The sequence below is a fragment of the Heterocephalus glaber genome, unplaced genomic scaffold, assembly GCF_053883595.1.
Source record: "Heterocephalus glaber isolate CG9 unplaced genomic scaffold, H.glaber_assembly_v1.0 deba00001673, whole genome shotgun sequence".
Classification (NCBI taxonomy): domain Eukaryota; kingdom Metazoa; phylum Chordata; class Mammalia; order Rodentia; family Bathyergidae; genus Heterocephalus; species Heterocephalus glaber.
In genome coordinates, this window is record NW_028258410.1 from 18,461,633 (window position 1) to 18,474,051 (window position 12,419).

General features: G+C 53.6%; 2 long non-coding RNA genes across 5 annotated transcripts in view; one reads left to right on the top strand and one right to left on the bottom strand.

Moving 5' to 3' along the window:
• Positions 1–8,469, bottom strand: LOC101697038 (uncharacterized). The gene is made up of 4 exons (XR_001184280.3): positions 8,228–8,469; positions 7,319–7,427; positions 4,453–6,932; positions 1–1,765 (listed from the first exon to the last, which is right to left on the bottom strand). It is a non-coding gene; the product is annotated as an uncharacterized LOC101697038 (long non-coding RNA).
• The window catches only part of LOC101697302 (uncharacterized), a 27,494-nt gene continuing 21,066 nt past the window's right edge, over positions 5,992–12,419 (top strand). For 3 of the 4 annotated variants that reach the window (XR_015446027.1, XR_002387237.2, XR_015446028.1), the window contains exon 1: positions 5,992–6,089. This is a non-coding gene — a long non-coding RNA (uncharacterized LOC101697302). Of the gene's footprint in view, positions 6,090–11,044; positions 11,524–12,419 lie in introns of those variants that run through there. The other variant, XR_205777.3, reaches the window with a different exon arrangement.

The following is a 12,419-nucleotide window of genomic DNA, read 5'->3' on the forward strand; positions in this document are numbered from 1 at the left end:
TATTTTTTTTTTTTTTTTTGATACTGGGGATCGAACTCAGGTCCTTGCACTTGCGCAGCAGGTGGTGAAACCACTGAGCTAAATCCCTGGCCCCTAGGTCTTTGTATTTTAAGATATAGTCTATAGGACTTTATTTACTCTGGGCAGAATTTTAGTTGGAATAATCAGAAGAGCCCCAGGCCAGAAAGGGAAAGACACTTTCTTGCGGCTAGCCAGCAGGGAGGGACCAAGATCCTAACCCCTAACCCACATTTCTCAAAACTCTGCTTGAGATGCTACTCGGCCTAGTCCAGGCTCAGTCAGGACTCTGGGCAGTGAGATCTCCGCCCACTCTGCCCTCAGGCTCAGAGCATGCTGGGAACACAAGAGAAGAGCCTACTGCAGGATCTGCCTGGGCAGAATCCCAGCCGGCTGTGCAGCTGGAGGAAGACCTCACCTCTCTGGGCCTCAGTTTCCCCATGGAGCAACAGTCCCTGTCACTGGTGCTGTGGGTTCCCTAAGTCGCTATGTCTCAACTCCCTGACCCCCCTGGGGGACACAGCTCTGTCCCCACAGAGCAAAGGCTTCTGTGTCACTGCTGTGTCATCAGTGTTGGGAGGTGGCTACTTGGTGTGAACTTCCAGATCAGTTCTGGGTTCAAATCCAGGACCCACAGTGGCCACCATGTGGCCCTGAGCTAGTCACTGTCATCGTGTCTCCTCTAGTCACTGTCCTGCCTGCACATTGTCAAGGCACATGCCTGAGCAGCCATGGGTGCTGGGGGCTCACGATGACAGCGTGGATGAGGGCCTTCCTCTCCTGCAGCCAGCAACAGAAAGACACGTGGACACACTGTCCGCCCTGCCTGGAACTTGTCACTCATGTCCCCTGCCAGGGCTGTCTCTCTGGATCCTGAAATCTGAGCCTGTCAGAGCCATCCCCTGCTGCCCTCTCCAGAAGTTGAATTAAGTTCATCCCAGGAGGAAAAAATCTCCATGCCTTTGCATTCTTGTCCATTGTCCCCTTTCACCTCTGGACCAAGAGGCCCAGTACATAGTAGGTGCTCAGAAAATACTTGCTCCTTGAGTTCATGTAGCTGATTTCAAATGTCCCTCATCACATTATGGATTAATGTAATGGTGTCCCTGCTCCCACGGTGGCTTGGCTTGAACGTTTTCTGTGGCCCATGTGACATGTAAATCAGACTCATTCAGAAGGACCTGCTGTGGAGGCGATGGTCTTGCTGAAAGGACTGGGAGAGGGACTTATGGTGCAGACTGGCAAGTGCCACCCTCCTGTGCCTCTGTTGCCACATCTGTGAAATGGGCCTCACAACCCATTTTACCTCCTAACAGGCTGCTCAACCTCGGCGCATGGACAGGGGCCAGATCCTTCTCTGCAGTGGAGCATTCTGTGCATTGTGGGGTGTGGAGCTGCGTCCTTGGCCTCCACTCACTGAAAGCCAGAGCGTCTCCCAGTTGTGACAACATAGAATGTCCCCAGACAGAGCCAATGTTTCCTGGAGGACAAAATCATCCCCAGAGGAGAAACATGGCCTTGTAGGGCAATCCTGGGGGTTGAGTAGGTGTTTCGAGACACATTCCTGGGCACAGGCTGGCACTGGGCCTGCCCAGGAGATGGTGGCTGCCGTCTGGCCACTGCGAGGCTGTGCCTTGGCTGCTGCTCCTTGTTCCTGGGCCTCGGCATCTTCTCTGGCCAGATGGGGTGGGCACAGCCCTGGGGTTCCTGGGAATTGCCGTACAGTGCTCAGGACACCACAAGAGCTCTACAACCAGAATTCTGAGGTTAGGGACAGTGGGAGTGTGGGGGAGGGGCTGGGTGTCCTCACCTTTGGCAGTGGCCCCAGGGGGCCTGGACCCTGCCCGCACCCAAGGGGACCCACAAGCACAGGCGCCCCCACCCGAGAGGGAGCTGGATCGGTCCCTCGGCCCCACTGGGCCATTTAATAATTAAGCCAGAGTAGGGGTGACAAGGGCTGAAAGGCCAGCAGCGACCAGGCCTGGCCTTGCTTGGCTCTGGTGACGCGATGGCCCTGGGATCATGGCCTTCTCGAGCCTATAAACAAGGGGTTGGGCCCCAAGACAGGCAAGGGAAGGCTAGGCCAAGGTCTGTGCTGCTGGCCTCCTGCTACGGTCACGCAGGGGTGGGATGCTCCCTGCTGGAGGGGGTGCTGTGGAGTGAGAGAGGAGTGAGGAGGAAAGCTCCTGCCTCCACCAAAACTGGGGGCATCCGGGCTTCTTCCTTCCCTCTCCCACCCGCTCTGAAGTCCCCCCTGGTTTACTGGGCATTTACTACACACAGGCTCTGCAGAGCACAACAGATCCCCTCCATCATGGGAGAGGCTCCGTCCTCCCCTGCGAGCCAGGCCCTGTCACCGTGATGCCCGAAGCCCAGGTGAGGAGCCGGAAGCTCCTAAAGTTGAGTCCCCAGGCCCTGGGCTCAGGCAGAGGCTCTGAGCTCTGGCTCTTGACTCCCAGGCCCCTCTCCTGTTGTTCCTCCTCCTCCCCATCTCTGTCTCTGTCTCTCTCTGTCTCTATTTTTAACTCATTTCCATTCTCTCTCCTTGCTCTCCAGGGTGCTCTCTCCCTGGCTCTCTCAGGCCATCTTCCTATTTGCTTTTTCTGTTTCTCTTTCTGTCTCTCCACCCCCTTCCCTCCTCCCTCTCTGTTTACGTCTCCCTCCATCTGTTCCTGCATTTCCTTTTCTACCCCCTGCCCCCATCTCCCTGGACTGCCCCACCTCTGTCTCTCTGCAGCCAGCCCTGTCCCCACGCCAGCACATTATGTCCCTGGTCAGACCCTGACGTCAGGCGGGGCCTGGCAGGCGGCCATGGGACTCTGCCGGGCAGGCAGGCGGACGGAGCGCACACTTCCCAGTCCCCGTGGCAGTGTGGCCACCTGCCCAGCCTGGGCACAGTGTGAGCTGCAGGTCTCCTGCCCTTGCCTTCGCTGGCCTCCTAGGAACTGGGGCTGCAGGCTGCCTGCCTTTTGCCTCCTCTTCCGCTAACTCACGGCCACAAGAGAGAGCCCCTGCCTCTGCTTGTCCCCAAGAGTGTGTGGGACAGTGCGGAGCCCTGCCCCTGTGGCCCTGACCAAGTCAGCCAGCCTCCCTGTAAAATGCACCACCCAGGCACCTGCCTCTCAGGTCTTCAGGGTGAGCCAACCCACCAAGCCCAGTGTCACCCAGCATCAAAGGCAGCGCCGCTCAAGGAGGGGCAGCAGAGCTGGGCACGCTGGGGTGTCACAGTGACGGGAACGTGGCTGGGGATTAGCGGGCAGGGACATGTGTGCCTCTGGGGATGCCAGGCAGAAAGAAGGCCCCACCCCCAACCCAAACAGGCCCCTGCTGAGAAACCCTTCCCAAGCTCATGGTCCCAGGGCTATCTGAGCTTAGATAAGTGGTTTTTAAAAAATGTAATATTTCTTGTTTGGTTTGTTTGGGATTTTACCCCTTGAATTTCAAAGCAAGGCAGTTTCCCTGAAGGACACCTCCCTGAACTTCCTGATTTTTTTTTTGGTACCAGGGATCGAACTTGGGTCCTTGCGCTTGCGCAGCAGGTGGTGAAACCACTGAGCTAAATCCCCAGCCCCTGAACTTCCTGATTTAAAAATAGGATCAGACACATCTGGGTCAAACCAGCTGTGGGACTTTGGGCCATAGCTTTACTCCCTGAGCGTCAGTTTCCTCATCTGTCAAGTGGGCTCATAAATGAGAGCGTTCTGTGGGAAGAGAGCGAAGCCTGGTCCATAAAGCACAGGCAGGGCCTTACCTTGGAAAGTGGTCTCTGTGCAGTGGACTTTTCTTTTCCATCTTTCTTTTCTTTTTTTTTTTTTTTGGTACTGGGAATTGAACTCAGGACCTTGCATTTGTGAGGCAGGCAGCGGAACCACTGAGCTAAATCCCCAGCCCATGCAGTGGACTTTTCTTCTTGTTTGTTTTGGTCTCATTTTAAGAGATTCAATCAAAGGACAAAAAAGAAGACAAGAAAAGTCACCCAGAGAACATTCTGGTTTTCATGGAAATCCAGCTCAGCTAACATAATCATATTGAGATCCTACTGTTGCCTGCTTTTTTGTGAAAAAAAAAAAAAAAAAGAAGCCTGACTTGTATTTGTATTTACAGTACCTTTGCTTATTATTATATGTGTTATGTACATGCACATTGGGAAGGCCCAGGGCATCCCTCCTGCCCTGCATCTGCTTCCCCTTCTTGCAAGCCAAGGGTTATTCATCATTTGTTCCTCCTCTCTTTGGACACATGATTTCCAGCATCCTGTCCTGCCTCTCTTCATCTGTCATTGTTTTTCAGTCACTCAGTTATGTAGAGTGACCGAGTGAAAACTTAGAACCCACAACCAAGAGGAAGGAGAATGTAAGAATGCAGAATCAACAGGATCTCGCTCCCCGTGACCGATTTGGAGTGCATCTCGTGGCTCTCAGCACCGCTGCTCACCCTTGCAGCTCCGGGAGTCCTCCTTGGTGCTGATGGCAGCCTGTGATAGCGTCTGTGTCTGGTGCCATCTTCACCCGCCTTCCCCAGTGTGCAGCGAGTTCCCGGGGGCAGAGATGGCCACATCTGTCCCCACTCCCAGCAGCCCGCATGCACACAGTAGGTCCACACTGAATGAATGAATGAATGAATGAATGAACGGTGGGTTTTCACAGGAACTATCCGATACACCATAGTATCCTCTGGCCTATTTTTTCACTCAATGTACCGGGTACATCTGTCCACTTCTCGACACAGGCAGCAAGCCCTGGCCTCTGATTCTCATGTCTGCACGGAGGCTTCGCAGTAAACATCTTTCTGATGTTGACCAGAAGCTGCTCCTGCCCCCAACTGGGAAGCTCCTTTTCAGATGCAGATCTGTTAATAAATGCCATGTGGTCCCCTGCACAGAGCCCTCTGGCCGTTTACAATTAGCCTGACACTTCACTGGTTACACGAGCCCATTGTTTTCCGAGACAAGTCAAGATTTACTGTCTGTCCTTGACATCATGTTTTTCCAGAGTAGTTTAAAACTGAAGAACTCAGCCCTCCCTGCCCATTTCCACCAGTTAAAGGGCTGTAGATTCCCTGCAGTTGGGAAGCTCAGTGTAACCCTTATCTCCCTGGCTGTGTCACCACGGATGGCTCCAGTCCTTTCTACCCCAGGCCCTTTGCACTGGCTGCCTGGAATAGCTGCCCTTGGAGACTTGCTGCCTTGCTTCCTCACCTACTTTAGGGCCCTGCTCAAATGCCACCTCTCAACCATTTTTCCTAACGAACATCTCTGATCACTCACCCAGTTTTCATTTCTTCATAAGACATTGAGTCAGATCTTGATATGTGATGCTATTATATATAAGATTTTGGGAGCTGTCTTTATCGTCCATCTCCCCCACTGTGAGGGCAGGGACCTATTTTCTTTTCCGCAGTGGCCCAGCACCTCAGATAGGGCGGGGAGCTGCACAGGAGCCCAGGTGTTGGGTGGAATCAACATCTCCTTCACAGCCTAGAGCCTGATGCCATCATAGGCTCACCCAAGATTCATTACTGCATGGCCTGACCTGCTGGGCACTAAGGCAGGCGTGTCTCTTCCCCGGGTCAGGGAGGCACAGCCACCGCGAGTCACCACTCCATGTTGGCCCCTGGCCTTGGAGAGGCAGCAAGAAGGGACCATGGGGCCTGCGGACAGAGTCTGACCTCACCCTTGCCGAGCTGGGTGAACCTAAAGGGACACTTGAGGGAGTGTGACTGTTGTCATCATTACTGCTCCTCTCTGTCCTCTTCCCTGTGTGGAGGTGGCAGAGCAGAGTGGAAGCCTTTCTGCTTCCTTGTGGTCCCAGCTGGACCTTTGCTGGGGAGCTGGCCTCTGACCTTCTCTCCGGCTGCCTGGCACCTCTCCCACAGCCTAAGGGACTCTCCTGCCTTTCTGGCCTTGGCACCCCAAGGGAGCCACCTGGAACTCGCTTTCCCAGCCTCCCTGCAGCTTGAGTGCAGGCATGTGACCTAGGCTTGGCTAAACAGATGTCCCTGCTCCGGGCCTCCAACTGGAAGAGCACAACAGGACAGCAGAGGTGTGGAGAGGACCCAGTTTTGGAATCCAGGTATAGAGAAGCCCTAGGTATGGGGCCCAGGTATAAGACTTGCTCCCAGAGAGTGCCATGGAGGGGTCACTGGGTCAAAGGTGGACCCATCTTGCTGATCAGGTTGGCTCTCATCAGGATTAGGGTTAGGGTTAGGGAATTGTGGAAGTGACTATCTGGGGCTAGGAGAGTAGGTTTGCAAAACCAGAGACTTGGGTTCTTTTTTTCTTATTGCTCCACTTTGGCCCAAGATGGCTACTCAGATTCTGACTATCATATGTGCATTCCAGGCAGCAGGAAGGAGGATGGGAAAAAAGGTATCACTCCCCAAGGACAACAGTTGGAAGTTACTCATATCCTATTGGCCACAACTTAAGTCAGTGGACTTATCTAGCTGCAAGAGAGGCTAGGAAGTATAGTCCCTCCCCATCCCACGTGTGCACATGCCCAGCAAGAGCTTCAAATTTCTTATATTAAGAAAGAGAGAGAGAAATCTAAGAATTGAAGAGAATCAGGGTTCTCTAACACAGCAAGCAACAGTTTAAAATAATGTACAGGAAAATTTTGTAGTAACATGAAAACTATGATTTTTGTACAGTTTGGGAACAATGGGATTTGAAATTGTACACACAGCAAAATTATAACTTTTAATAAAATTTCAAAGCAGAGAAAGCTACTCAGGGCAAAACTGTTAGAAAATTAGCTTTTGCAAGTGATTCAATAAGAAATTTTATTTTTTTCTATTCTTTATTTAAAATTTTCCATCATTGAGCAAACTTAACTTCCCAAAGGAAAAAGCACTGTGAAGACAACACAGTCCCCTTGAGCTGTAGTTTGTGTCCTGTAAGCCTGTCCTTCAGTGTGCTAGATAGGGAAAGAAGAAATGAAATCATCTCTAGTCATAATTGTGAATAGAGAAAAATCTAAGGAAATGACAAAAAATGATCCAGGAAAGTAGAACTGGGAACTTATATCAGGTCCAAGTCACAGTTTTGCAAACCACAAAACTCTACCTTTCTGTATCTACACAATGGGATGCCTGGCAGCATCCACCTCTTCAGAATGAGGACTCGGGGGAGTTGGTTCACTTAAGTGGTGTCCATACATTCACCCACCCATCCACCCATCCACCCATCCATCCATCCACCCATCCACCCATATATTATCCATCCACCATCCATTCCATCCATCCATACACCCACCCATCCATCCTCTACACAAAGCAAGGGCTAAACCAGAAGTGTCTGTACCCAGGGAAGCTGTGACAAGGGCTGATAATGACTAGGCACTATGTTCAGCACACAGCAGGGATCCTTCATTCCGTCCTCTTGAAATCCCCGAGGCCAGCACTGCCATCACCTGTGTCAGAGATGAGGAGCCAGATCAGCCACGAACCCATGGCTCTCTGTACTAGCCCAAACGTTCTTGTTTGGTTCTGCAGTCCAAACCCGTGGGGAGCAGTGAAACCCCAGCTTCTGAGGGACCTCAGGGACCCAGTCAGATCAAGATTGGTTCTAGAATCAAACAAAGCTTGGCTTGAATCTCAGCACCTCTATCTCTTGACTGCATGACCTGGAATCAGTGACTTTACCTCTCAGAATTTTGTCTTCTGAAGAAGGGTAGCATTAGTTCCTGTCTCACAGGATGGCCGTGAGGATTCAGTGAAGTGCCCTGTGTCACAGACTGAGCATGGGGCCTAGTGTTTGTTCAGTAAGCACTCATTAAATGTTGTCTGTTATTTTTATTTTTTGGCACAGGGTTTGTGCACCTTTGTGTATGTTTGTACGTATGTGTGTGTTAAAGCTCCTTAACTGACTCTGATAAGCCCCACTATCCACCCACCCAGCCAACCATCATCCATCTATGCATGCAGCCCATTTACTTAACAGACACTATGAGTCCAGCTGGGCTTGAGGCTCTGAAGTCGCGGATGTAGTGAAGACACAGAGACTCTCATCTCATGGAACTGACATATTAACCCAGAGGAAAGACTAGAAAGCCATGGGTAGAAACTCCTGGAGACACAAATAGCTCATGGGATGGCATGGGATGGCATGGGATGAGGCTCCTCCTTCAGGTGATTCCTCTGTCCCTCCCCCTCTCCTTCCCATCTCCTGCCAGCCCGACCTTCTCCCCAGAGCAGGTGCCAGAAGACTCACCTCTTTAGCCATGTCTGGCATGACAGTTGAGTGCTCCAGGTAGCTAAGGCCAAGTCTTTTGTGTCTCGGTGTCCTCAGAGCCCAGGTCTGGCCCGTCAGAGGTACGGGCTGACATGTACCAATGAGCCAGATGATTACTGAATGTGCACTGCCTGCCTCGGTCCGTGTTGACTTCTGTCCCTCTCACCAGCACAGTAGAGAAGGACTTTGTCTCCTTTATCTTTGCTCTCCAGCTCTGATACTGCCAGGCATATGGGACGCACCATGAAACACATGGAATTGATAAATGGGCCTTTCTTCCCACCCATCTTACCTGTGTCTCCCAATGGACTGGAAGTCTGCGGTCCAGAACCAAGTCTTACTTGCTTCTAGTTCCTCTGATGCCAGCACAGAGTTTGGGATTAAGAAAGCTTTGTAGTTGTTTATTGGATGGATAGGAGGATGCTTGGATGGATGGAAGGATGGGTGGATGGAAGGATGGATAGATGGGAGGGTTGGAGGATGGGAGGACAGATGTATGGTTGTATGGATGGCAGGATGAGAGGAAGGGTAGATGGATGATGGATGGATGGGCAGGTGGGAGGATGGATGGATGGAGAATGTCTGTATTGATGGACCAATGGAGGAATGAAGGAAGGTTGGATACAGTGAATAAATAGGACAGATAGAAGGAAGTATGGGTGGCTGGATAGAAAAACTATCACAGGATGTGAATCTGGGAAATACTGCTTTTCATTACACACACATAGTCATCATTTTAGAAAGTTAAAATCATTTGAGAACAACAAGAAACAAGGCCAGAAAATAACTCAGATAGAGTTTTTATTAGCGAGATATTTGGGAGAAAAAAAATATGAGAAAGAAGGGCCCCAGAGCCTCTGATCCTCTCAAGCTGACGCCCCCTAGCAGAGGGACTGTGGGGTATGGAGCATCACAGCTAAGAATGGCCGGGGTGCAAAGAGAGTGATAACTAGGGTTCCCGGCAGCAGGGAAGATGGGGGGCCATTCCTGAAGGGGGCAGGTCTTGGCCTGAGCCTGAGAAAGTGTAGAGCGTGCTCAGGGAGCGCTGGCTCCCCTTCCCTCCCTGGCTGGCTGGGCTGCAGATGCAGCAGGCTGCGCTCCGGTGAAGGCCTCACCAACACCTCCCAACCCAGCAGTTCTCCTTGGGGGCAGCAGGGGGGCAGCCAGGATTCAAACCACCCCTCCTAAATCAATAACTCCCCAGCCAGAAGCAAAATGAACCTCGAGTCTTGGGGACTGTCCCTTAGGCACCAAGGTTCATCAGTGACATTGAAGTTGTTTGTGCCAATGTGTTCCGTTTTCCTGGGCAGCGCCATGCACAGAAGAAAACAGCCCAGCTGACATGACTTATGGTGGTGGTGGCCTTGGAGGTCTGTAGCTGAAGATGGGGTCAAGTCAGGGCCAGGTCCCCCAGAATCTTGCAGGCCCTGCAAGGACAGGGGTTTGACTGAAGGGCCATGTGGAGGGCGTGAACCGCACTCAGATGGATCTGAGGGAGCGGGGTAAATGTCATAGACACAGATCCTGCCTTCCTGGGTCAGAAGGGATGCAAGTACTAACTCAAAGATTCACACATTGCAATGCAAACAGTGGCAAGCAACATGAGGGAGGGCTTCTCCAAGGAAGGGACCCAGCAGCAGCCAGCCTCATCCTCCATTCAGCCAATATTTACTGAGCACCTACTAAATGTCAGGAGCTGAGCTGGGTGCAGGGTTCCAGGGTGAGCCAGGCAGTCAGCCCTGCCCCTCAGGAGCTGAGGCTCCCATGGGGGACATAAGAGCACCAGGGAATCACAGCTCTGAGGGGGAGTGTAGCCGTGGACAGAGGGGCTTCCCACGGAGGGATGAGCAGGAGCCAGGTGGAAGCGGGACGGTGCGTGGCAGGAGGACAGCAGCGGGGCTGCGGGAGAAAGGGCCCTGGCTTGAAGAAGGTCAAGACCCACTGGGAGGGGATGTGAGGTCACAGGAAGTCCCTGTCTCTCTGTTTCTGTCTCTTTGTCCCTCTCGGTGCGTCCTTGTCCTGCCTCCTCTCTCCGTGTCTCCATGTGTGTGTCTGTCAGGGCCCCATCGTCCCTCTGGTCCCCTCTGGGCCACTCTCAGCCCCTCGCTTCCTCATGGTCTGATTCGCCCTTGCCCTGGTCATTTGCTGAGAGGTCGGTAAGAGACAAGGGTACCAGGAGAAATGCCTGGCGGGTGGGCAGAAAGCAAAGTCAGGGGACACAGGGACAGCTGAGCACAGGGACAGGGGGTGACTGAATGTTCTGTTTTGGAAAGACAGCTTGGTCAGGGCCAAAGGTGGCTGACCACGAAACCTGATAACCTGGCCAGACTCTGCCCCGAGGGACCTCTGGCCAGCAGCCCACAGTTGGCGGGGGCTGGGCAGAGTTTCCCGAGGGAGGTGAGGGGAATGTCGAGGGGCCTGGGGACCAACAGGATGGGATGCAAGTGAGCGAGCTCTCAAGGGAGGCCTTTGTGGGCTTAAAACAGAAGGCCCTGTTTATCTCCGTGTGCTTTTCAAGGGTTCCACGGGTTGTAAGCACGAACTGAGGTCCCTGCTGCTCTCTCACGCTGGGCGCTGTGATTTAAGATGGTGGACACTGGAGCCAGAATGCCTGGGCCCTGTGACCTTGCACAAGATCCTTAGCCTTTTCCTCTCTGTGGGAAACGGAAGGAGAACAGCACCTCATCCCTTTGGGTGAGAGAGATCAGTATTGGTTAAGATGCGTAAAGTGCTAGAATGAGGCCTGGTGCATAGTAGGTGCTCAACAAAGTACAAATTATTGCTACTTCCGCTGTGCAATAGAAACACTGGGCCGAGCAGGCACAGGAGTTGGGTTCAGACCCTCGCCCCACCTCTTCCTGGCTCTGTGACCTCGGCCAGGCCTCGACACCTCTCTGGGCCTTAGTGAAGGTGACCTCAGGGGTCACTGGGCTCTTCCTGGCCTGGGAGGAGCCAGGGGAAAGAGTGTGTCACCCCAGTCCTGACAATGGCCTGTGGAGCCAGACTCATCAGCCCCTCTCTCCGAGGTGGTAGCTGAGGCCAGCAAGGGGAAGGTGCTGCCGGGCACAAGCGTCTCTGGCCTGGATCTGACCTGCTCTCACAGCCCCGCCACCACCCACTTCTCCCTCGGTGTCCCCAGGGCCTGCCTGGCACTGGGCTCACTCAGGGGCTCTGGCTGTGCCAGACAGAACCCTAAGCCTGCAGAGCTGGGCCCACCCAGGGGTGCCTTCCCCATTGCCTCTCCCGTCCTCCACCCGCTCCTTGTTTTGTCCCAGGTAAGAAAATGCCATGTGGCCATTGAGCCCCTGGCAAACCCCCACCACCAAGCTGGGAAGTAGGTGACCAGCCCAGTAGTATGGCAGACTAGCAGGCCAGCATGGGAGCCAGAGACAAAGGAGACTCCTGCAGGCAGTGGATGGCACAAGAGGAGAGCAGGGTGACAGTGTTTCTGGGGGGAGCAGCAGGTGGCAAGGTGTGACAGAGAGAGCCTAGAACATCCTGCTGTCCTGGTTTCCGGCCTGAGCACCCGCAAGCCTGGGCTCCCTGCAGGACAGGAGCCCTCGAGGGCAGCTCAGTGTGGCATAGCTTGGGGGCACTGCTTCCTGGCACTGCTGCAGGGATAGCACTGCAGAGTGACCACAGGACCCCTTTCCTGTCATCAGCACTGCCACTGACTTAGGGAGCTCTGAGCAGCACATCACTCCCCAAGCCTCAGTTTCCCTATGTGGGATGACAGCACCTCTGGCGACTGGTGAGCTCATGCCGTTGAAACGCCTGGCGTCCAGTGGGTGCTTGGTCAGAGCTGGCCTGGCCCCATCTGCCCCCCAGGGCACCATGTCGTGAGTATTATTTTTAACTGTGGCTCTCTGGCCCCTGGCCAGGCTCTGAAGGCCTCCACAGGAAGACCACAGCTCGAGCAAGGGCCCAGCTCCCTTGCCACCTGGAGATCAACTTCAGGGAGGCTCTGCCCGGTAACCCTGTGTACAAAACCATGTGGTACCACCGATGCTGTTTGTAAACAGTGCTGACCTTTCCTGAGCAGGCCGGGGGGAGCTGTGCCAGGTGCCCACCCCCACCCAGGAACTGCGGGGACCCCGGCCAGCTGGGGGACAGAGCCAGGTGCCGGACCCACCAGCCCCGGCCTGTCAGTTTCAACACCTCTGAGCACCTC